Source organism: Rhodnius prolixus, unplaced genomic scaffold, assembly GCF_049639745.1.
Source record: "Rhodnius prolixus isolate KJV_2025 unplaced genomic scaffold, Rpr scaffold_11, whole genome shotgun sequence".
Lineage (NCBI taxonomy): Eukaryota > Metazoa > Arthropoda > Insecta > Hemiptera > Reduviidae > Rhodnius > Rhodnius prolixus.
The window spans coordinates 702,287-729,509 of NW_027411625.1; the positions used below are offsets into that span (position 1 = coordinate 702,287).

A 27,223-nucleotide genomic window follows, 5' to 3' on the forward strand; every position below is an offset into this window, starting at 1 on the left:
TTACAACGATTAGGGGCGCTAATGACCTCAGCAGTCGATGCGCCAGAAAAAAAAAAAAAAAAACAAGAACTAATCATGAAAATGCCGTTTTTGCTCATTTTCAGATACGTATTTCTCGAAATCTATTTAATCTATGTTGTTGCAACGAAATTACAGTTGTAAAGGAGGATTTGCCCTACATTATAAAGAAAATTTGGGGATTTTCTCTTATAGAAAAAGAGAAAAAAATTGTCAAAGTTGGGTGTTTTTCAACGTTACGCTTTTTCGTGCAGTTTTTGACGATCAACCCTTATACAACTGTCCTACCGGACAGTTTTAATAAAACGATTTGATACTACAAATTAATAAATAACTTGTAATTTCCATTAATTATATTGCATTTTGTAAGTGGTTATACAAGAAATAATTTGTAGGATGTTACATTTTAATAAACATTCCAAATTATCCATATTTAGCTGGGGCCTTCCCACAATAACAACAAAAAAAATACGGATATGGCGGACATTTAGCATCAATTAAGTGCTAAATTAGTAGCTTTGATCCGGATTTTATTGTCATTATTCTCTTTGATTTTGCAGGAAATCGCATTTTGAAAACATTAAAGCCCGCCAAAAAAAAAAAAAAGCAAACCGTACAAAAAAAACTAGAGTGAACGCTGCACTTGCTTTTCTCATATCAATCTCTACATAATTACATATTTTTGAAACGTAGAATTTGTTGTAAAAAACATAGTCCACTTTAATATTATACATACTTTTCTTTTACGCCCAGACTACTGAGCGTAGATAAAAAACTCTTATGACATATTATTATTAAATGATACTCACATGTATATAATAATAATTGCAATGCTTTAAATAATACAAGCTTATGTGCATGAAATAACATGTTAAGACTTGAATTTAGTCTGCCCGCCATGTTGACTTTTCTAATATTTACTAAGTTGAAATATTACTAGAAGAAAAATAAATAGAACTTTACTAAGGTCACGTTTTAAACTGCATAAACTTTTGAAAGAACATAAATAAAAAGTAACACGAAATACAAAATAAATGCTTAGTAGTAAATAATGTTAAAAAAGTAAGTATGACAAAAATGTGTACTTTAAGCAAATAGCCAACAAAGAAGAATTTGTTTAAAATTTAATTCGATTGCAATTAGAGAGATCTGCCGAACAAAATTACTCCAACCGTTCAAGTATTTGTCAGTTTTTCTTCTTTAATTGAATTTAAAAAGGGTTCAAGCATCAATGTCGGTGTTCTCGCCATACTGGAGAGCTTGCTATGAATTCCATCTTCCTATCGAAACTGTGTTTGCACAATGGACACGTATTGACAAGCTCGGACCTACAGTAATTTGGGGGTGATTAGGCTGGTTTCTACTACTAATTACAGATGCTAGTTAGATCGGTATCGTTGATATGGTCAAATCCAAGACAAAAGGAAGTAAATGTAAAATTTGTGAATCTAGGATGCTCTGAAATTTCTTTTCAAGTCTTCCATTAATTCACTTTTTAATATTATTATAATTGAAAGGAATTCCACATTAAAATGTAATATTTACTAAATAAATATTGTACATTCTTTATAACCAATGGAAATTTCAGTTCCTAAAAGATGGGATTAGCTATGCGGTTACCGTATTGGATTCCTAGGCGGAGATCCCCGGGTTCGAATCCAGCTGCTGGCTCTTAGATTTTCTCTTTTCCTAGGAGCTTCGTCTGTAACGAAAGAACACTATCCGGAAACCGGCAGGCCACTGAAAGTGTTGACAAGTGGGGAAGCTTTGACAGAGTATAAGATATAATGTAGTCGCAAATATCTCTACCAATTTAATGCGGCGCTTTGGTTTCTGTAAAAAACAAATCAGTTTAAGAAATACCAATTTATTTACAATTCTATGTTATAAAATAAGATTATTTTATGAAGTTAAACAAATATTATTTAGCCGAAAAGTTAGGAGACTAGCTCGGCAATGTTACGTTTTAGAATAAAAGAGGCAATTTTTATCTAAATTTAAATAAAAGTATTGGTTAAGTTGATTTGTTTAATCTATTAATATTGATTAAACTTTCAATTGTTTCCAATCTTAAGCTTCTTCAGGTCTTACATTTTTATTCTGTCTGACAGAACTGCAGGTCCTTGCATTGGTAACGAACGATTCCGTAGACTGTATATAGACAAACGTTTGATATGGAATGGAGAGTTTAGATGTGGACAGAAATGCGGAGAGAGAATGGCTATGTCGTCTGCGAATGGACTGAAGTGAATATTAAGAATAAAATATGAAAGCATCCCTTCTCAGGGTGAAATGAAGAATTGTCTGTTCCGTAGTTAATACAAAAATGGTAGTTAGAAAGGTAAAACGTTAAGGTTAAATAAATAGGAGTTATCACAGTAAGCCTGGATGCCAAATTCGATCGAATGTTTTGAGCAAAACATCGAGAAAGGCAAATACTATGGTACATTCATTGAAGAAAGGAGATCGATATAATCTAGTAAGCGGTGAACACTGATGAACTGTTGAATGAAACTCACGGCATCCAAATTGATGCTGAGGTAAGATACTTCGAGAATGAAGAGTAGGGTACTATCGTTTAAAAAGCAGTCTCTAGAATTTTGCTCATTAGGAGATGAAGGCTTATTGGACGATAAGCTGTTTTAAGATGAGATTTATTAGGTTTAGGAATCAGATTTCCACTGGATAGGGAAGTAACATAGGTGGTTCGGTGAACAGAATTGTGTATCGATATAAGGATTATCTAGAGCTTTCCTATTTGGCAAAAGTTTAAAAGGAACTTCGCACTAATATATTTGCTGTTAAATAAAGAAAAATATAAAGAACAGTGGATTCATGGCGCTTGTTGGAGGGAAAGATGGTTAGCTTGACGTATCCTGTAGCGGTACTTCTGCCACTACCTCTTTCATTTAAAGTAGTCCCTCAATGTCTTGCATCAGTCTGACGCTGAAAGAAATGGCCTGGTAGGGCTATTGTCTGCGAGTGAATACAAAGATTTAGCTTATAATTATTTATTTATTTACAATCTGTACATATCTATATCATGAAAAATGTGGTCTATATCAAGTTAAGCACAGATTGGTTGCTGAATCCTGGTGGATCCAGTGCCACAATCGAGGAGGCATGTTGAGAGGGGCCAGCCTATGCTTTGGAAGGTTAGGAATATGATAAAAGGTCTCGGGACCATCGTCGTCCTTGTGCTTGTGCTGTTGGGATTAGGATGTATGGTTAGTCTATGATGGAAATTAAGGCAAGCCGAGAATGTATTAGGTCATTGACAAAAGGGATACTGAGATCTTATATAGAGGGTTAAATTGGATACATAATAAGGAGCGTTTGACGACATGCCGAAGGACTTTAGATTGAAAGGATTGGATACTTTGGATGTTGGATGGTTTCGCAGAGCTCCACAGCTCCGTAGGCTCAGATGGGTCTTTGTAGTGTCTTGTATAGAGCCAGTTTGTGGCTGATCTTCGCCCTAACAGTCTTCATAATTGTCCGTATCGTCTATTTAGTTCTTGTCTTTTCAGTCTAGTGAATTCCATGTAAGTCGACTGTCTAAATACAAGAATAAGTATCCTAAATTGGAATCTTTGGATGTTGGATGGCTTCGCAGAGCCTCACAGCTCCGTTGGCCCAGATGGGTCTTTTTAGTGTCTTGTATAGGAGCCAGTTTGTGACTGATCTTCGCCCTAACAGTCTTCGTAAAAGTCCATATCGTCTATTTAGTTCTTGTCTTTTCAGTCTAGTGTGGGGGTTCCATGTAAGTCGACTGTCTAAATACAGTTCTAGGTACCTTTTTTTTTTTTTGGCGCATCAACAGCTGAGGTCATTAGCGCCCGGAGCTTTTTCCAGTGCACTGCCGGCCTCCGGACAGTGTTCTCTCGTTACAGACAACACTGTCCATCACCGGACAGTGAGCTGTAAGAAGCTCCTAGGAAGAGAAAATCTAAGGGTCAGCTGCTGGATTCGAACCCGGGACCTCCGCGTGGGAGTCCAGTATGCTAACCTCATAGCTAATCCCTTCCCTGTCTAGGTACTTCTGTGGAGATTATAAAAAAAAAAAAAAAAAAAATAGCTCGCATATAATGGTTAAAAATGAAATTGAATCATCAAACGATACCGTTAATATAAAGTACTATACAGATGGGTGATTATAAAGGTCTGCTAGCTTGGTTAAACTACGAGTCGTAGTCATGGCAGAATTGCTTTTCGGAGTGCAGCACTTAATCTAAAGAGCCGTTGTAAATCATTAAGTTTGTGAGGCCACTGGCGGGCAACTGGGTGCTGTGTCGCCCCCTATCTTGAGATGCGGCTGTGGGTTGTTATTACGGGCCGCCATATGTATTTGCCTCACTCGCCCCAAACTAGTAAGCCCCATTGCCCCCTTGATTAAACACCATTATTATCATTATTATTATTATCAATAAGTTTTAAACACTTTTCTAACTGCATTTATCTCAAACTGTTACAATAGATTTATACTCTCTCTTACACCCAGTATACAGAAGTATTGTAATCGTTATCAAATTTTCAAAACTGTATTTTCACCATTCAAGACTTTACCATAGCCTACTTAATTAAATTTTCTTTAAATTTAAAATTTTGACTAAGTTGTTTAATATTACACTTTTCTCTTTAGATGTATCATAAAAACATAAATAAATTTTAAAAACCATTCAGAAAAATTCTAACCGAATTTTCATCAAATTTTAAATATTGTTTGCCTATTTAAATTCACAATAGTTCATAGTTTGTTGACAGGCCAGACTAAGGAAATTTCTAATGTTTTGGAAAAAGTAAGAAACCACAATCTCTCAGTTGAAATATCTTCTGCTTTAAACTCTAATTTTCATCCTTTATCTATATAAAATGAAAGTTTCCTATGAAAGTCAGTAACTTGGGTAAAAGAGAATGTTATTTATTAGAATATAGAGGTAGTATTTTGAAGCAGAGGATTGTAAGTCAAGTCAACTGAGGCTGGGGCATCCTGTTAACTGTCGTGCGATCTTTAAAGGCAGTCTTTTCAGATTCAATGTGGACAATCACTGTAACTGCTGCAATTTAGGTGCCCCAGACACTTGTATATCACTTTCTGTTGGTACGTCCATCATTTAGGATCTACCAGGAACGAATATTTAGCAGAATTTATTAAAGTTGAGCACGATAACGAGGAAAATTTACTTAATTTATTTAGTTATATAAAGGAGGGTTTGCCCTATATTTTAAAGAAAATTTGGGAATTTTATCTTTTGTAGAAAAAGAGAAAAAAATGGTCAAAGTTGGGTGTTTTCAACGTTATGCTTTTTCGTGCACTTTTTGACGATCAACCCTTATACAACTGTCCTACCGGACAGTTTTAATAGACAGTCTCACTAAATTTAATGACTTGTATTATTTTGTGGTCTCTGCATTAAAGATTAGAAAATTTATTATTAATATTGAAAAATAAAGAGCATTTTGTTATTTTTCTTTATAAATTTTAGTTCTTTTAGTTGTCTTTTATTTTGTGTATTTTGTCTTTTATTTTGTTTATTTTGCCTTTAGTTTTTTATCTTTTATAAGAAATAATTTCATTTTTAGTTTCACTTATTAAAACTGTCCGGTAGGACAGTTGTGTAACGATTGACCTTCAAAAACTGCACGAAAAAGCGTAACGTTGAAAAACACCCAACTTTGACAATTTTTTTCTCTTTTTCTATAAAAGATAAAATTCCCAAATTTTCTTTAAAATATAGTGCAAATCCTCCTTTATAACTGTAATTTTTTGCAACAACCCAGATTTAATAGATTTCGAGAAAAAAGTTGCCGAAAATGAGAAAAAACGGTATTTTCAGAAAATGTTCTTGTTCTTCTTGTTGTTACTTACCTTTTTTGTAAACAACGTAGCGCCTAAACGCGTAAACCGATTTTCATGAATGAGGTGTCATTCGATTCGGAATTTTATGTAGCTGTGCCTTTTGGGGATCTCGACGCTGTACATTAGATGGGAGAGGAGTTAGCCCCATTTACGTAAGGTCCCCTCCAAAATTATTATTACTAATAACTCTGTAAATCTTGGCCCGATTTTGATGAAATTTGGTAGGATGAAAGAGTTAGGGCTCCCCTACGTAACATTAAAGCGACGTTCTGCTCCTACATTTACTAAGGGGAAGTTTTGCAATAGTTTATTTTATGTTATGTAATAATTTTGTACCAATACTCCATTTGTACTCCTTAACAAAAACTTACAGTTTTAAAAGTTAAGTATAAGGGTTGATTAAACGCCAAAAGGTACACAAATCAGCAGTTTCCAACATTTCATTAATACTTCATTGATATAATTTAAGTAATTTTACTGCATTAACTTTTCCTTCACATTTTTTAGAATTTATTAGATGTCACAGACCCTTATGCTGGCCATTTTCGTCTACAAAATATTTACTCAAGTAGCACACCATTTAACTTAGATTGACTGTAATATCTATTTATCTATAATAATCAAACTATTAATCACAGGTGAAAAAGAAAACGTTATAAAAAATATAAAAAAAATAAGAGGCTAAAAAATTCATAAACTTTTTTTACATCAATGATTTTATGCATTTATTTTTATTTTTAAATAAAAATCATTGGTTTAAGTTCATTCTTCGATTAAAGTAATTGTTATTTTATGTTGTAGTCAAACGTTTGTAATAATAAGTAATAAATAATCTGGCTTTATCGCAAATAATATAGTTTTCTTCAATTACATTCTCAATCTAGGTGTTCTTCCCACAATGTTATATATATGTAATATAAAATAAAGAAAATAAAGATATGCATATTTTTAGGACAGCTAATTATTCCAGTATTTTACCATAAGTAAAATTAGGGGGACTAAATTAAATTACAATTGAGAAATGAGTAAATATTGTTGAATAATCTACTTGTTATTAAATGTATGTTATTTGTGCTCACGAATATTTCGGTAAGACGAATTTAAGACTGAAATATTGTTTTGAATCCTCCGTGATTGAAATTTAAAAAGTGGCCGACTCTAACTTTGTTTTTTTCTATTTTAACATGCATGTATATGTGACTACTCAGAATAATTCATCACTCATTTCATCATAATTATAATAAAAAAATATTATGAATGAACTGGCCAGCATAAGGGTCTGTGACATCTAATAAATTCTAAAAAATGTGAAGGAAAAGTTAATGCAGTAAAATTACTTAAATTATATCAATGAAGTATTAATGAAATGTTGGAAACTGCTGATTTGTGTACCTTTTGGCGTTTAATCAACCCTTATACTTAACTTTTAAAACTGTAAGTTTTTGTTAAGGAGATTTTTGTACCTTTTGGATAGATTTTCCTTTTTGTCTATTTGCAAAGTTACGTCTGCTTTACAGATTTTTTTAAAATTTGGAATAAGCTATTCTATCATTATAACCTGATAAGGTGTTAAATCGGAACCGTAACTACCACTGGAGAGATCTTTTTAAAGAATGATTATAGTTGCGGTCCCCAAACCATCCTCAATAACCATTTTTTTGAGAAAGCGTTTTGAATAAAATAGGAAGGTATTTGTACGTAAATAGCAAAATTAAACTGCGATTTCAGTACTTCCTTTTAAGAGGAGCAAGAAAAATAAACTGCGATTACAGTACTTCTCCCTAAAAGGCAAAGATTTTGAATCGAACGACAATTCATTGATGTAAATCGGTTCACTCATTGATAATTTTAACGATTGCAGTACTTCCTCTTAGTAGGTGTAAGAGCATGATGGCACTTCACAGCCACGTAGAGGAGCTTTAACCACTTATTTGAGCTAAATTTTATCAAAATCGGACTAAGCTTTGTAGAAATATTGGTAATAATAGTTTTAGAAAGGGCCTTATTTGGGTGGGGCGAACTCCCCTCCTTATGAGGCATAGCGTCGAGACTTTTAAAGTACAAATCTGTACAAAATTTCGATTCGAATGACACTTCATTCATGAAAATCGGTTCACGTGTCGATAATTTGAAACGATTGCTATACTTCCCCTTAACAAGTGTAAGAGCAGATCGTCGCTTTATTGTTAGGTAGGGGAGCCCTAACCCTATCATCCTACCAAATTTTTTCAAAATCGGGCCAAGATTCACAGAGTAATTAGTAATAATAATTTTGGAGGGAAGGGATTAGCTATGAGGTTAGCATACTGGACTCCCACGCGGAGGTCCCGGGTTCGAATCCAGCAGCTGACCCTTAGATTTTCTCTTCCTAGGAGCTTCTTACAGCTCACTGTCCGGTGATGGACAGTGTTGTCTGTAACGAGAGAACACTGTCCGGAGGCCGGCAGTGCACTGGAAAAAGCTCCGGGCGCTAATGACCTCAGCTGTTGATGCGCAAAAAAAAAAAAAAAAAAAAAAAAAAAAAAAAAAAAAAAAAAAAAAAATTTTGGAGGGGGCCTTACATAAAGGGGGCTAACTCCTCTCCCATGCGATGTACAGGGCCGAGACCCCCAAAAGGCACATCTACATAAAATTCCGAATCGAATGACACCTCATTCATGAAAATCGGTTCACGCGTTTAGGCGCTACGTTGTTTACAAAAAAGGTAACAAGAACAACAACAACAAGAAGAAGAAGAAGAAGAACAAGAACAAGAACATTTTTTGAAAAAGCCGTTTTTGCTCATTTTCGGCAACTTTTTTCTCGAAACCTATTAGATCTGGGTGGTTGCAAAAAAATTACAGTTATAAAGGAGGATTTGCCCTATATTATAAAGAAAATTTGGGAATTTTATCTTTTATAGAAAAATAGAAAAAAATTGTCAAAGTTGGGTGTTTTTCAACGTTACACTTTTTCGTGCAGTTTTTGATGGTCAACCCTTATACAACTGTCCTACCGGACAGTTTTAATAGGGTAGTACCCTGAAAACAAATAAAAATTATACTTATATACTTAAACTTATACTTGACAGGCTTTAAGTCTAAACTACCTAATTAGGCGACGCGGACGGTGAGGACTAGCAAACATACTTTGCAAACATACTAACAGAATATAGTAATCCCATATTAAACATTAATTAAAAATCCAAGGCTTAGAAGTCCGGGAATCGAACCCAGTACCACTAATACTTCCTTAGTTTTGCCGGCTACGCTTCTAACCGCTCGGCTATCGTGGCATTATTGTATTTGATGTATTTTTTGACAATTTTTATGTAACATCTTATACAGGGTGAACCAGTAAGTATTGTCCGTAGGCTACAGTGTGTAGTACATTTAAAGTGGAGTTCAAAGACGTATTGGCCAACTTCATATTTTCCACTGTTCTTGAGCGACGTCACTTTTAAATTACATTACTTTTTTTGCAATAAAAATGTTATTACTCAGAAATTTTTAGTCCGAATTCGATTCTGATGACACGGTTAGAAAGACAGATAAATTTTCTAAAAATTGACACCATTTTGAAGCATAAGTTATTCTCCAAACAGCCTCAATCTTCCTCCGAATGCTGGTAAAATAAAAGTAATCGAATTTTTTAAGAAAACACATTAGGCCCTTACGTGATCATTATCAGACCTATGTGCTGACACTTTTTATAAAAGTTTCCTTGTCTAATGGGCTTTCAAACGGTATATCATTTTCCAGGATTCCTTTTATCTTCTTAAGAGAAATTACGTTTGTTTGACAAGAAAACGTGTTCACGAGCACTCAACAGTGTTAGTTTATCAAGTTGTTTAATTGAAAACTCTTTTAGATGGACCATTAGTCAATTTCAAAGTAGATTATCTTAAAATAAGGAAGTCAAAGGTTACAAATTCCCTATTTTAAGACAGTCTTTCTAACCGTGTCATTAGAATCGAATTCGGACTAAAACTTTCTGAGTAATAACATTTTTATTGCAAAAAAAGTAATGTAATTTAAAAGTGACGTCACTCAAGAACTGTGGAAAATATTAAGTTGGCCAATACGTCTTTGAACTCCACATTAGATGTACTACACACAGTAGCCCTATGGACAATACTTACTGGTTCACCCTGTATAAACTAAATGTGAAATCACAATTTTCTCTGAATTCCTCATGTAAAAATTCCACGCAATGCCAATGGTAGTAAATTCTCATCACTTACAGTCGTAAGAATTGCAATGAGAAAAGTCGTTTCAGTGTTTCAGATTAGATTTTTTCCTTTTTTTTTACATTTATTTTGAATGCTAAAATTGCTTTATCCTTTTTATTCCTCACATCCTGGCGTGTTACAGTACTGTGGACGCCATGGCAGTAAATACAAGGAAATCACATTCACTCCTACCCTTCTATCTCCTTCCTAACGTTCCAACTTTACTCCATACTTCCGGTTTCCGTTTCAGTTACCTACTAAGGTTATTTATTCTTCTAGAAACGCACACTATTGCCAACTTTTACAACATCCACGTATAATATCCTCCCATAAAAATACTATCCCATTCTGTTCTACGGGCATCACCTGGTTATATTTTTCCCTCAACTCTTTCTATAGGAGTTTTCTTTTCTCTGCACCATTATTTAAAAGAAAAAGGTAAAAGACAATATTCTGAAGCGAAAAATTCGAATGACTTCCGAATTCTGTATAATTATAAAGTTATACATATAGCATTCAATCTTTGAATTTTAACTGTAAAACTGGCGTCCGAAAAAAACAATAATTAGGCTTTTTTTAATAAACATAAATAATCACTACTTTGTTATTAATTAATCTAAAGTGTGGTTAGGTTGGCAGTACTAGATAATATTTTCGATTTTATCCGTCATAGGCACGCATGTTTATTGTATCCCTGACCACTTAAGGACTTCATCCACCATCAGAGGTAGACTAATTAGTATGGTATTGAGATTTCGACTTCACTTACGTTTCCGTTTCGCACTACACATACTGAAGTCATCTCAACACCAAACGTTTTAGTCTATTCCTGATAAAAGTCTGAAACTTGTCAGAGACGCAATAAACATGCGCTCTACGATGGATAAAATGAAAGAAACTAAACTAAACATAATTATAAAGTTTAGTGTTGGATGAATCAAATTTGTAAATTAAATGAGGCTAGCGTGAATCTTGCCTGTTTCACCTAATTGCTCGTCTATTAAATGAGTTTGACACATCTGGTCTAGATTTCTACTTTTTGTGCCCATCAGCTGCTTCTATGGCCAGGGCTAAAGTAAACCTAAAGGGCAGACTTCATTTAAAAAATGAAAGGTAAAATTCAAGAGAAAACACTGAATTAGCTTCCAGTTCTTCCTGTTTTCTGCTTTTTCTGTCTCTGTCAGCTGCTTCTATGGCCAGGGCTAAAGTAAACATAAAGGGTGGCCTTCATTTGGAAAATGAAAGGTAAAATTCAAGAGAAAACACTGAATTAGCTTCCAGTTCTTCCTGTTTTCTGCTTTTTCTGTCTCTGTCAGCTGCTTCTATGGCCAGGGCTAAAGTAAACATAAAGGGTGGCCTTCATTTGGAAAATGAAAGGTAAAATTCAAGGGAAAAACACTGAATTAGCTTCCAGTTCTTCCTATTTTCTACTTTTTCTGTCTCTGTCAGCTGCTTCTATGGCCGGAATAAGTTTCCAGTTCTTCTAGATTACTAAAGCAATATGTGTTGTGATGTTATGAATCATACCTATATAATTAAATTTGTAAATGTGATGTGGCCCGCGTGAATCTTGCCTGTAGCACCAAATGGCTCGTGCTTTAATTGGGTTTGACACCCCTGCCATAGAGGTAAGCCGAATCATATCTCTCTTGCCCTTTTTCAAATTATTTCTGGATAAAGATTCATTTCAAAAAAAATTCTAATTTTTAGAAGAATCCGGCATTTTAACCAGTAAGGAAGCTGATGAATTATCAGATTGGTTTTGGCGAGGTGTTGGTACTACTTTCAGAGTTCAAGTCTTTACTTCTACTTTGCAATATGACCCACTTACTTTTGATATCCTACAATATGGAATAAACACCCCACACGCTAGATAAAGCTTTACTCTTGTCCTTAGTAAATGAGATGATGTTAAAGAGAAACTAAAATGTGAAATATCCATTTATAAAATTGACACTACCGATTGAACAATTTTCATGTACCTCTGAAATTAAGCAATACACCAAACTTTCTTATTTGTATGGAAGTGACAGGACCAACATTTACTAAAATGGAACTTTAGAGAAAAGCCTTCAATCCTCTAAACCAATTTTCTTTGAAATGTTAAAAAAAAAGAAGTAATGCCTATTTTTTTTTAGGCAGGCTTTAACGTCCAACTACCGATTGGGTGTCATGGACAGAGGCAAGTAGTAAACATAAACTGTAAACTTAACTGTAAACTTCTTTTATTAACCATTAAATAAAATCCATGGTCCTAAGACCGGGAATCGAATCCAGGTACCACAATACGAGGTGTGTTCAAAAAGTAACGGGAATTTTTAAATTTCGCGGGTTTGGAGAGTCTGATTGTAAATTTTTTCACGCCGTTTGCGTGAAGCAATCCGAAAAAAACGCCCGGATTTGTGGCAAAACAATTCATGGATTTTGCACCACGATAATGCACCTGCTCACACTTCATTGCTTGTTCGTGAATTTTTGGCCAAAAACAAAACTTTAACGATGCCCCAGCCTCCATATTCGCCAGACATGGCTCCATGTGACTTTTTTCTATTTCCAAACATAAAGAGAACATTAAAAGGCCGTCGTTTTACAAGCATAGATGACATTAAAAGCGAATCGCTGAAAGAGCTGAAAGCTATCACAAAGATCGAGTTTCAGAAGTGTTTCGAGGATTGGAAAAAGCGCTGGCACAAGTGTATTGTATGCGAAGGGGACTACTTTGAAGGCGACAATATTAATGTAGATGAATAAATAAATATTTTTTTCAAAAAACGAAAATTCCCGTTACTTTTTGAACACACCTCGTACATATTAGCTTTACAGGTCTCGCTTTCTAACCGCTCGGCTATCGTGGCGCCATAATAATACAAGAGATGTATTGCAATTAGTAGGGGGCGGGTGTTGGTCTAGTGGTCAAGAGCGTGGCTTTGTGAGTGGGAGATCCCCAGTTCGAATCCCGCGTGTGACCACTTTTTATTTATTAAAAAATTGTTTATAGTAAAGTATGTGTTTCCACCCCAGTCCACGCCTCCTAATTTGGTAGTTTGATGTTAAGCCCCGCCTGAAAAAATATAAGATTACTTTACTTTACTGAAATAACATTTAGAACTGCAACTTTGCCACGAGTGTTCCTTTCTTACGAGTAGAGAAGTGAAATATACGAGTATATATATTTCATTCTGTTTCATTTCAATGTAATGTACGGACTAACCATTCGCATACTATTAAGAAGAGTTAAATTTATCGTTAAAACTCAGTTTGATAAAAATTCTTTAAAAAGTAACGCAACTGTAATTTTAAAGTAACGTAATTGTAAAGTGACGCAACTGTAAAGTAACGCAATTGTAAAGTAACGTAATTGTATTGTAACGTAATTGTAATGTAACGTAAAGTAACGTAATTGTAAAGTAACGTAATTGTAAAGTAACATAATTGTAAAGTAACGTAATTGTAAAGTAAGGTAATTGTAAAGTAAGGTAATTGTAAAGAAACGTAATTGTAAAGTAACGTAATTGCAAAGTAACGTAATTGTAAAGTAACGTAATTGTAAAGAAACGTAATTGTAAAGTAACGTAATTGTAAAGTAATGTAATTGTAAAGTAACGTAATTGTAATGTAAAGTAATTGCAAAATAACATAATTGTAAAGTAACGTAATTGTAATTGTAACGTAACAAGTAAAGTAACTGCAAGCAACGCAGTTTTACTGATTGGTTTATTTACTTTTATGATCATTCGCCTGCAGCAAGGGCCATGGAACTGCAAGTAGAGCTGGGATTAGCTCAGTGGTTAGCATATTTATGGATTCAAACGCGGAAATCACGGGTTCGAATCCAGCTGCTGGCCCTTAGATTTTTTTTTTTCTTCTTACAGCTAACTATCAGAATCTAATCAGAATAATAATTTAATAATCAGAAAACTTGGACAATTTCTAGCTAATGGGAGTAGAAAGAACCGAATGAAATTAAATGGGGTAAAGGAATACTACAGTCAACTAGAAATGGCAAAACGTCAATAAATGAAGCGGCACATAAAGATCTGGCAAGAGATACAGAGCCAGGTGAAGTAATCCGAATCATGGACAACAAACTTTCTTGGGACGTCGTTTAAACTAAATCATAGTTTAATGGTCGGTCAACTTTGTTCGTCCCTGGTTGCTAGCGAACATTACGTTTTGTCATAAGCGTTTCCCCAACTATCTAGAACTTGTACACAAACTCCAATCAACTTTCAAAGATAATTACTCAATTATCCTCCGCCTCATTACTTCTTTATGTATACATATACTATATAAAAACAATTTAACATTACTTTTTATAACACATTAATACGCTCTATAAATGCTGTAACGAGAGCTCTTTTTTTCCTCTATTAACTTATTTATTTTTTAGAATTTCGAGCTACAATTTGTTACATTACAATCATTCTTGTTTGTAACTATCTCTTAAACTTCATTATACAGGGCGATCCATTTAAAACGCACCAATCGCTAATAACTTTTCATGAAAGCGGAATTTCGAAAAAACCCATTAGATAAACTATATGTTTTTTTTGGTCTAGTTTTCAAATTTTTTACCGCCGATGCTGTATCTTCATTTTTGGCGGAGCTGCTGCCAAAAACCCGATTTGGGTTTCATTAGGACCACTGGTTTTGACAATGATTATTAAAACTACATAAAAAACTGTGAAAAATGACGTTAACCCCGTTTCGATATCCCTAATATTAGTTGAGATATTTAAGATCAAACTTACAATTTTTATCTTATTCGCGAACGGTTTTCAATATTAATTTTCCACCAGAAATACACGTTTTGGGAGGTCCTCTGACTGCAAAAAATGTTATTGGTGACGCAAAGAACAAAAATAATAATAATTGAAGATTTTATAGAATGTAGAGAATGTAATGGTTGTGGATGAGTCAGGATAAATTTGTTTGATCATTAAATAAAAGCAACCATCGCATCATTTTAATGCACCCAGTATGCAAGCCTTCTTAACCAATGATTACGGTAAGAATATCTTACCAGGGTGTTGGTCTAGTGATCAAGAGCGTGGCTTTGTAAGTGGGAGGTCCCCAGTTCGAATCCCGCGTATGACTACATTTTATTTTAAAAAAATTGCAATGGATAAGTTATTTGGTGGCAAATGGCAAATGAACGTACAGATGCTTCGTCAGAGATTGTTGGATATTATTTTTTAACTCCAATCCAAAAAGTTGCTAAACTTTTCTTAGGAAATTCAAATTTAAGACTTATCCATTGCTGGTTGCTGTTTATCGTGTTAATTATTAGAAGTAAACTTGTGTTGCAGAAATGATTCATTGTAACATATGTTCTTTTCATTTTGGACGAATGGCTCTTTTCTTGTATTTTCGATATATTTCCCGATGTACTCGAAGTCGCTTTGATTTCCTCTTTTTCGGATTCACATTTCTTAGCTTGATTTTGCCACTTGTCAATTTTAGAGTACAAATTCAACTAAAATAAATCGTAAATAAGTAAGGATGTTTTTAATTTGTATGAAACGTAGAACTTTTGTATTTACCATGTATTTGAAAAATTGATGGACACTGCACAATTGGGCGAAACCTATACTCCATTAAAAAATGTACTTTCACAGAACAACAAACTTATACAGTCGAACCTCCCATAAAGGACACTCTCACTAGCGACCACCTCCATTTACGGACAGTTTTTGGATTTCCCCGTTTTACCCCTATACACTTTCTTGAATAAAAGAACCTCCGTCTAACGGTCCACTCTACATAGCGACTGCGGGACATTGATTTTGGGGAACGGATTATATGTTTCACCTCCCACCAACGACCACCTTATTATTAAAAGTTCGTTTGACGCGGTGAAAAAAAAATAATTATCCCCTCTCAAGTTTTTTGTTTTTTTCTGGTTTTTCCTAAAGTTTCCTATATAAGCTCCATACATCTTGTACCATTTTAATCATTATTCAATACAACTTTGGACGAACAATATTATTTTTTCCGATATGTCTCTCAAACGAAAGTGGTTAACTCTAGAAGAGAAAATATAAATGTGTTAGAAGATTTTGCAAAAATCAAATCGGAGTCATCGTCAACTTGCCGGAAGGTTTGTTCCATTTTTCTAATAATAGATGATAGTATGATGATAATTTTACCATAAATTATTATTGTTATGAATAAATGTGATGATTATTATAAAAGTTGTATAAAAATTATTAATTCAGTCAATAATATGTAGTTTTTTGATAAATTTTTTGGATAATTGCATATCATATAGCTAAATAATTATGCAATTATGTACGTTTTTAAATCTATTAATAATAGACAATTTTTAAATAGATGTTTGGAAAAAAAACCATATTTTTTCATTACGAAACTTGCCTACCTCCTTCTAACGGCCACCTCCAAACAGCGGCCACTTTGCTTTCCCCCGCCAGTGTCCGTTATTGAGAGGTTCGACTGTACTTCATTTGCATGGTATCTTTAATAGGATCACTAAAATATATTATGTCCCCACTACTTGCTGATCGTTCGCAAGTTATTGAAGAAAACCACAAAAAAAATTTCTATTTACTTGCTACTAAAATAAGTGAATTAATTTATCAGTTCACAATATATTTCCGCAACTCCCAAAAACTCTCTCGTGACCCATAGTTTAAGAAGCACCGCTATAAATGACTATTAAAAAGCTATTTCCAAGGTAAATTGAATTTGCATAGTAAAAACCTATTTAGAATGGAATTACCGTTTTGCTGAATATTATTTATAGAATATTTATTTTTCACTTATTGCTAGTATGAGTTTTGTATTGCAAACGTGTAAAACATTTTCTCTTTCATGGAATTTATCAACTCTAATTGACCTAATTGGTAAAGTTTAATACCAAATTCTAGTTCACCTTGCTACAAATAACAACACATTTCACTGTGAATATTGTTTAAAAAAAAAAAAAAAAAAAAATCAGATTATAATTATTAAGTGGCGGAATCCAAAAGGGAGAATATAAATAAATAATCTAATATACACAAAGAAAAATAAGTAACTGTACAATTCCAATATAAAATGGAAAAAGTTCAGAAAAATCAACAAAAGACAGTTTACTAGCCCTTTCAAAATGCCGACATACACAATACAAAAGATCCGAGACGCGGTTCGAAAAAAACGGATTATAAATAATAATAATATTAGGTATGCGATAATTCTCTAAGATAAATATTTCTAATAAGAGTGATATACTAACATTTCCAGTAGTGTACATGTAAAGTTAAGATAAAATTGTTTGGATAATTGCGAGCAAAGAATCATTAAATCGGGTCCCAGGGTTGGTCTAGTGGTCGAGAGCTTGGCCTAGTAAGAGAGAGATCGCCAGTTCGAATCCAGCGTTTGGCAACTTTTTATTTGTTAGAAAAAATTGTCTATACTATAGTATGGGCTTCCGTATCCGTCTGCGATACTTGATTGGTAGTTGGATGTTAGCCCCTTCTAAAAAAAAAATACGCTTTACGTTTTTACAACTTTAATCACTAATCAATCATTTTTACTTGACAACGAAAAAAGAATTCTTTACAAAGGGCTTGCTTTGATCACAATAAATACATCTGAGTTTATAAATTACGCAAGAAAATATCTAAACAATGAGTACAAATAATTCTGGTGTAAATACTCCCACAACTTTTACATTGACGTACTACTCTATAAATTATTATTATCACTAATTATTATTATTGTTTTACTGTCGAATGAGAGGAACTAGAATTTGTAGAAGATTTCAATTATTTAGGACAAAAAATCTCTTAATGAATGAATAAATATTTATTTCTATAAATATATACATAAAATAATTACAGAAGTATAATGTATAATACATTCTAACCTTCATAACAAGTGAGGAATGAGAAAGGTTAAGTGAATAGGATAGGAATGCAGGGAAAAAGGGAGAGGAAAAACCTGCAGCTAGTGTAGAGTTAGAGGAGTATCTGTTTTATTCTTTTGTGTCTATAGGGGGATACAAGGATCTGTAGGAGGCTATGTCCGCGGCAGAGTGGATTAGGATGACAGTCTAGAATGGAAAGGACTTTTAGGATATAAGTGTGTACCAGGGATAATGGACGCAGTCTCGTGGAGTGAGTCAATTCTAGTGCGTCGTGGAGAATCTGTTGCGAGTCTCAGAAATTTGTTTTGCGTTGTCCTGGAGTTTCTTGATGTTGTTACTACAAGTCCAGGCTCCAGGCGGTGCAGGCGTAGAGCAATATCGGCCTGATGACCCACTTTTTTAGAGGAGGAGTTTGTTGGTCTACAGTCATTTTGGAGTCACGTGAGAGTAGAGAGGAAATAATAATCGTGTAGTCCAGTTTGCCTGAGTTTACTTTGTCCTAAACGTGTGTAGTGAAAGTCAGTTTGTTAGTCCAAAGTTAGGCCTAGGTACTTAACGTGGGTAGGCCACGGGATCAGAGAATTGTTGTCTAATTTGTCGGTTAAAGGACGGTCTACGTTTGATGAAGAGTATAGCGTTAGTCTTATCGCGATTTACTTTAATTCTCTACTTAGTGCAGAATTTTGTTAGTCTGTCGGTAACAAGTCTGGTAAGTCTGTTGGATGCCAGACCTCGACCCTCACCAAATACTTTTTCAATGGGCTTCGAATAACCCAAAATAAAATCTTGAAGATTATGTTAGGAGTAAAAAGGCAGGAAAAGATAAGTATTGTTGACGAACGAAGAAAATTTGGGAAAATGCAGGATTTAGAATTGGAGGCCCATCGATTTAAGTGGAAATGGGCAGGTCATGTGGTTCTAATGGTGGATAAAAGGTGGGCAAAGAGAGAAGTTCTGAGAAGACGCCAAGAAATCGGAAGAGATGAAGAGGCCTTCAGGTAGTGAGGTGGAGAGATGAGATGGCAGTTAGAGTAGGTTGCCGGCGGTGGACCACAGCAGGAGATAGCAGAGATAGCAGAGTTGTATGTACGAAAGTTATGAAAAATTATTTTGAGTTGTAGAAGTTAAAATTTATTAACGCATAAGAAAGAAATATTTTAGTTATTTTTTGTTATAAATTATGTAGCCTATTTTTTCTAACTTTTGCTTATTTAACCGTTCATTTAATATATTTTAATGGCTTGCTGTTTTTTCTCATTACTTTGCATTCTTTTGAATTTCATTAAATTGAACTGTACAATTCGAACTCTTAATCCTCCAAAAGAAGAGGCTTTTTCTCTGTAAAAGGTGTCAATAAAGCTTTATTATTATGATTATTATTTATTTATTTATTTTTATGATTTAAGGTGCGTCAACATCTAAGGTTATTGGCACCCGGAGCTTTTTTCAGTGTACGGCCGGCCTCCGGACAGTGTTCTCTCGTTACAGACAATACTGTCCATCACCGGGACAGTGGAGCTGTAAGAAGCTCTTAAGGAAGTGAAAAATCTAAGGGCCCAGCTAGATGGATTTTGAAACTGGGACCTCCGCGTGGGAATCCAATACGCTATCCGTATAGCTAATCCCTTCCCTGTCAGTAAATTATTGAATTTAAAAAAAATATACATATGTACAGGGTGACCAGAGTTATATGCTCCGCCCACTTTTTTGTGTAAACGGTTGGAAATTTCGAAAAAATAGAAAACACGTATTTAATCATTTTTAGTCTAGTTTATTTTCAGTGATTGACCAATTTTTTTAGACCCCAACATCCCGATATACAGCATTCAACTTTTTTTTTCAAATGGAACTATATTTTTTGTTGCATATTATTATAGTATTTGACCTCCTAAAAAAAACAAATATATATATTTTTTGAAATCGGTTAGGTTTTTCAAAAGTTATGGTAATTTAAAAAATGAAAAACAAATTTCAGTTTAATCTCAAAATTACCTTATTTTTTTTTAAAGAAGCTGTTCAAACTGGGCACCATCAACGGATAGGCAAGCCAAAACTCTGGACTCCCACGGCTCTGTTTGTAGCAGCACTTATGGTGGCAAAGTCAAGATCTAGGCAGTCTAGAATTATTCGACGTTTCAGATCATCGACTAAAGCCACGGGATTAAGGTTACTGTAAACTTTATTTTTTAGATATCCCCCACAAAAAAATAGTCCATTGGGGTTAAGTCCAGAGATCGAGGTGGCCATTGGATGGGACAATGAGTCCCTAAGTACTTTTCATGGAAATTTCTGTCCATGTAACCTCGAACCACTCTCGCATTATGTGCCGGGCAACCATCTTGTTGAAAATACATATCTAGCCGACGTTGTAGAGGAACATCTTCAAGCAGAACTGGCAAAATGTCTCTTAAAAAAAAGTTAGATACCTTGCACCAGTTAAGTTCTCTCTGTAGAAGTATGGGCCGATTAGTTCGATTTCCTAAAACTCCACACCAAACGTTAAGTAGAAAAAGCAACCTAGATTTTGACTTTGCCACCATAAGTGCTGCTACAAACAGAGCCGTGGGAGTCCAGAGTTTTGGCTTGCCTATCCGTTGATGGTGCCCAGTTTGAACAGCTTCTTTAAAAAAAAAATAAGGTAATTTTGACATTAAACTTAAATTTGTTTTTCATATTTTAAATTACCATAACTTTTGAAAAACCTAACCGATTTAGGAGCTCAAATTCTATAAAAATATACAAAAAAAAAACATAACGTTCTCGGGATATTGGGGTCTAAAAAAATGGGTCAATTACTGACAATAAACTAGACTAAAAATGATTAAATGCGTGTTTTTTTATTTTTTCGAAATTTCCCGCCGTTTAAAAAAAATAAAATTGGGTGGAGCATATAACTCGGGACGCCCTGTACGTACGAGGTGTGTTCAAAAAGTAACGGGAATTTTCTTTTTTTGAAAAAAATATTTATTTGTTCATCTACATTAATATTGTCGCCTTCAAAGTAGTCCCCTTCGCATACAATACACTTGTGCCAGCGCTTTTTCCAATCCTCGAAACACTTCTGAAACTCGATCTTTGTGATAGCTTTCAGCTCTTTCAGCGATTCGCTTTTAATGTCATCTATGCTTGTAAAACGACGGCCTTTTAATGTTCTCTTTATGTTTGGAAATAGAAAAAAGTCACATGGAGCCATGTCTGGCGAATATGGAGGCTGTGGCATCGTTAAAGTTTTGTTTTTGGCCAAAAATTCACGAACAAGCAATGAAGTGTGAGCAGGTGCATTATCGTGGTGCAAAATCCATGAATTGTTTTGCCACAAATCCGGGCGTTTTTTTCGGATTGCTTCACGCAAACGGCGTTGAACTTGTAGGTAGTACTCCTTATTGATTGTTTGACCTTGTGGCAAGAATTCATGATGCACTATGCCATTAAAATCGAAGAACACAGTGAGCATAACCTTCACATTCGACCGCACTTGTCGAGCCTTTTTCGGTCTTGGCGATCCAGAATGCCTCCACTGGGACGATTGAGCCTTAGTTTCGACAACATATCCGTAAACCCATGTTTCGTCACCTGTTATAACACGTTTCAGTAGATCCGCATCGTTGTCGACTTCATTGAGTGACTCTTGAGCAACTTCCATTCTCCGCTGTTTTTGTTCGAAATTCAACAATTTTGGAACAAATTTTGCTGCCACACGTTTCATACCCAAAACATCCGAAAAAATTTCATGGCATGAGCCAATTGATATGGCAACATCATCAGCGACTTCTCTGATTGTGATTCGGCGATCGTTCATAACCATTTCTTTCACTTTTTTCACGTTTTCATCGGTTGTTGATGTGCTTGGACGTCCAGGTCGTTCGTCATCTTCAACGTTTTCGCGGCCATCTTGGAAACGCTTATACCACTCGTAAATCCTTGTTTTACTCATAGCAGACTCACCATATGCCTTTATTAACATTTCACACACTTTATTTCATTTTTTACGCAAAATTTAATACAAATTCTTTGATCCATTTTGTTTAACAAACAAAAATCGCCAAGCTCGAAAAACACGTCTAACCTTAACGGCTGCCACTTAAGAAGTAAACAATGAATATTACTGAAAATTTTATCGTACTTCAGGGGCATGTGTACCAACATAATAAAAAAAAAAAATTTACAATCAGACTCTCCAAACCCGCGAAATTTAAAAATTCCCGTTACTTTTTGAACACACCTCGTATATTCACTTTTTAAACATTATAAAGTTTGTAAAAAACTGTACATTATACTGAAATGTTCAATAGATAAAAGCAATATCCTATTTATAAGCACTGAAAAACAAAGATTATTTAAATTCAAGCTATAGTGCCACTTACTGAACAATCTCACTAGAAAATAAAAAAATAAAATAAAAGTAATAAATTCAATCAGCAAAGTGCTACTTTCAGTAGTGCAATTTCTCTTTAATAATATATGAGACACAAGAACGTACATTATACTGAGAAAGTAGTTAAAGGAAAAGGTACCCAACGCCTCCATTTCATACAACTTTCCTTATTCCAATTTACCTGGCAAACTTTTACAAATAAATGTTGTATATCAATATTAGTAGAATCTTTATTCTAGGGTTTATTATCTTTATAATAGGGTTTAAAAACAAATCGTTTGGAGCTATTTCTGAGAGAATCTCCAAATGAAAAATTAATAATTTAAACAATTTTAAAATAAATTTCAAATGAAAACCTGATTATTCAATCTCTGATGACAGATACAATCCGAAATAGGTTCAAAAAATATAAATATGAAAAAACATGCCTGTTTCGATGGGTAAAAAACAAAATGGTTGATTTCTTCAACCACTTTTTTGAAAAATAAAAGAAAAAATAAATCTGCTTGAAACACCCACATGACTCCATCTTAATTCCTATTCTCAAGGTTCTAATTCCCAAAATATTCTCCAAATTCCGTACGTTTAAGGTCAAATTAAATTCTTACAACTATTAGAAGGTATCTATCTATCTAATCCTTACTATAGAAATAATCCAGTATTTATTTATTTATTTGCAACCGGGGCTTTGCCCCAAATATAAAGGAGTTTGGGTACAATAGAATAGAATAGAAAAGAAATTTATTATTCTGGGACAATTGTCCCCTAAGAATAAACACAGGTACAAATAGAGGCCTTAACAGTTTGGCCTGTGATTATACAGAAAATAAATAAATAAATATTTACAAAAAGTGAAAATAAAAATAACAGCAGAAATTAAGGAAATAAATTAAAACAATTAGAATTTCGGAGGAAGCTGAATAGAAAGGAGATAACTGAATAGACGGGATTTAAAGATGGATAGGGTAGGAGCATGGCGAACAGATGATGGCAAGGAGTTCCAGAGAGAGGTAAGCACGTATTAGGAAGGATTTGTCAAAGGATGAAGTACGGTGTAAGGGAATATAGAGATCAGAGGAACGAGATCTAGTATTACGGGAATGGATCGAGGATTTGAACTTGGAAGAGTTGGGAAAATATAGGATGGCCTTTGAGACTGGATGACTTGAAAAAGGAAAGAAGCCAAAAAATACTGACAGGAAAAAGCCACTTCAACTCATCGTAGCAGTGCGAAATGCGGGAGTCTCTGAAAACGCTGAAAATAAATCTTATGAAGCAATTCATGAGAGGCGCTTGAGCTTAGCTTCAATATCCACCAGAAAGACCGGCCATTCAGCAACCATAGTCTATTAAACTGCTTCAGGATGTGGATGGAACGGCGAGAGATTTAAGAAACATGGTTTTTCCAAGAAAGGTTTTGGTCCAAAGTGATACCAATAATACAAGTCAGGGCCTGATTTTTACTAGGCTTCAGCCTAGGGCCTCAAGATCAAGAGGGGCCTACATTCCAATTGTTAGCAAAATTAAGTGCAATTTTTAACCTTTGACTTCCCTATTTTAAGACAGCTTACTTTAAAAATTGACCACTGGTCCATCTAAAAGAGTTTTCAATGAATTGAAACCACTTGATAAACTAACACAGTTGAGTGCTCGTGAACACGTTTTCTTGCAAAACGAACGTAATTTCTCATACGAAGATAAAAGGAATCCTGGAAAATGATATACCGTTTGAAAGCCCATTAAACACGGAAACTTTTTATAAAAAGTGCCAGCACCTAGGTCTGATAATGATCTCGTAAGGGCCTAATGTGTTTTCTTAAAAATTTCGATTACTTTTATTTTTCCAGTATCCAGGAGGAAGATTGAGGCTGTTTGGAGAATAACTTATGCTTCGAAATGGTACTCAATTTTTAGAAAATTTATCTGTCTTTCTAACCGTGTCATCAGAATCGAATTCAGACTAAAACTTTCTGAGAAATAACATTTTTATTGGAAAAAAGTAATGATTTAAAAAAAAATTTAAAGTGACGTCACTCGAGAACAGTGGAAAATATGAAGTTGGCCAATACGTCATTGAACTCCACTTCAGATGTACTACACACAGTAGGCCTATGGACAATACTTACTGGTTCACCCTGTATATATAGTATTATATTCTGAAAAACGCAACTTTTCAATGTCGGAATTGTAAAGGTAAAGCTGATAGGAGGACAAAACTCGCCGTAAATTATCCTTAAATATTAAATAATAATAATCCAGTAAAATTTATAGAATTTCTTGTGTTTTTAATTAAAAATTTTGTTTAGTTAATTAACTTAATTAAATAATTAACTAAATTAAATAATTTATATTTTGTTTAATTAATTAACTAAACAAAGTTTAAATAAAATCGTAGGAGACGTTAGCGATAAAATTCTTTTTAAAAAAAAACTGACCAGCATTCTCTCCAAACACTGAATAAAATTAATGCTTAAAATTTTCCTTATACTATATAATAAAAGCTGAAAGACTAATAAATTATTCTGGTTTAATAATTTAGAGGCGTGCATATGGATTAATATCTTTGAATACTCCGCCTCTAACGGGCTTATTTAATAACATCTTGAGGAAAAAGTTTTGATTAAAAGTAACAGCTGTTGGCACCGTAGATTTTCTCTTCCAAGGAACATCTTCACAGCTCCACTTGTCCAGGGGTAATGGGAAAGTGTTGCCTGTAACGAGAGAACATAGTCTGGAGAGGCAGACTCTCCAGTACTCTGGAATAAATGTTCTGGGGGCACAGTAAACTCATAATTGATTACAATTACTTAAATATTTGAATTCCTCTTTGATGAGCACACAAAACTAGGGTTTTAAATACTTTAATATAAACAATAGAAGTAAAGAAACTTAATTATTAAAGCATAACCATTACTGTTTCTGTAAATTAAAATATCTTAACAATTCAGTGTAGGGCAGGGGTCGGCAACCTATTTCACGTAGAGAGCCATTTCTCCTTTAATAATTTTAAAAAATCTTACCAAGAGCCGCAAAGATGAAAATGTAAAAAAACTCTGTAGATCATTTGTATTCACTAATTATTGTTTTATGATATTCAATACCATATTATAAATGTTTTATATAGTTATAAAGGAGGATTTGCCCTACTATATAAAGAAAATTTGGGAATTTTATCTTTTATAGGAAAAGAGAAAAAAATTGTCAAAGTTGGGTGTTTTTCAAAGTTATACTTTGTCGGGCAGTTTTTGACGATCAACCCTTATACAACTGTCCTACTGGACAGTTTTAATACATTTATTTTTACATATTACAAAATACGAGGGTCGTTTGAAAAGTCCGTGCAAAAATAAAAACTACTTAATTTTTTGAGGTGAACCTTTTTTATTTTTCAACATAGTCTCCTTTTAGGCTTATACACTTCGTCCAACGCTGCTCTAGTTTGTTGATCCCTTCCGAATAATAGGATTTGTCCAAGTCTGAAAAATAGCCATTCGTTTCTGCAATCACCTCCTCGTTTGAATAAAATATTTTTCCCGCCAGCCATTTCTTCATATTGGGGAACAAATAGTAGTCCGAGGGAGCCAAGTCTGGAGAATAGGGGGGATGTGAAACGAGTTGGAACCCTATTTCCATTAATTTTGCGACCACAACTGCTGAGGTGTGAGCTGGTGCGTTGTCGTGATGGAAAAGGACTTTTTTGTGGGCCAATCGTGGGCGTTTTTCTTACAGCTCGGTTTTCAAACGGTCCAATAACGATGAATAATATGCACCTGTAATAGTTTTACCCTTTTCCAGATAGTCGATGAGGATTATTCCTTGCGAATCCCAAAAGACAGTCGCCATAATCTTTCCGGCCGAAGGAACGGTCTTCGCCTTTTTTTGGCGCAGATTCCCCCTTGGTAACCCATTGTTTAGATTGTTCTTTGGTCTCAGGAGTGTAGTGATGTATCCATGTTTCATCCACAGTGACGAAACGACGCTTAAAGTCCTGCGGATTCTTCTGGAACAGCTGCAAACCGTCCTTGCAACACTTCACACGATTTCGTTTTTGGTCAAGCGTGAGCAATCGCGGCACCCATCTTGGGGATAACTTTGTCATGTCCAAATGTTGATGCAAAATATTATGTACCCGTTCATTCGAGATGCCCACAGCACTAGCAATCTCACGCACCTTCACTCTTCTGTCATCCATCACCATATCATGGATTTTATCAATGATTTCTGGAGTAGTAACCTCAACAGGGCGTCCAGAACGTTCAGCGTCACTTGTGCCCATATGGCCACTCCGAAAATTTTGAAAACACTTATAAACTGTTCTAATCGAAGGTGCAGAGTCACCATAATGTTTATCAAGCTTCTCTTTAGTCTCCTGAGGCGTTTTGCCTTTCATAAAGTATTGTTTAATCAACACACGAAATTCTTTTTCGTCCATTTTTTGAAAATCACTCGACTTCCTCGATTCAAACGAATGCCAAACATAGAGAAATAGACCGATCTGGCTGAAACTTGGTGTGTGTTCTTCCAAGAGATGCTACTAACTAAACATAACCTCGATACGCGCCAGTAGTGCTATCTCTCTGACTTTGCACGGACTTTTCAAACGACCCTCGTAAATAAATATACAAATAAATAATAACTAAACCTGTGTTTGAACGTAAGTCTTATATAATTACGTACTTTATTTTAATATAATTCTATTCAATTTCCAACCAATCACATTTATAATTATTTTTGAAAACATATCTTTAATAAATGAACTTTTAATTTGTTTCAATAAAATGAAAATACACAATATATTTTGGACAGGCTGAAGAGCCACACAATTTGGATAAAAGAGCCGCATCCGGCTCGCGAGCCGCGGGTTGCCGACCCCTGGGTTAGGGTAAAGTCGGG

At 34.5% G+C, this 27,223-nt stretch overlaps 2 protein-coding genes across 11 annotated transcripts in view; one reads left to right on the plus strand and one right to left on the minus strand.

Annotated features, from left to right (window-relative positions):
• Positions 1 to 27,223, minus strand: part of LOC141459325 (uncharacterized) — a 799,141-nt gene that overhangs the window by 365,066 nt on the left and 406,852 nt on the right. The gene's annotated exons all lie outside the window — the stretch shown is intronic.
• LOC141459329 (uncharacterized) overlaps positions 1 to 27,223 on the plus strand; it is an 87,324-nt gene that overhangs the window by 20,145 nt on the left and 39,956 nt on the right. The gene's annotated exons all lie outside the window — the stretch shown is intronic.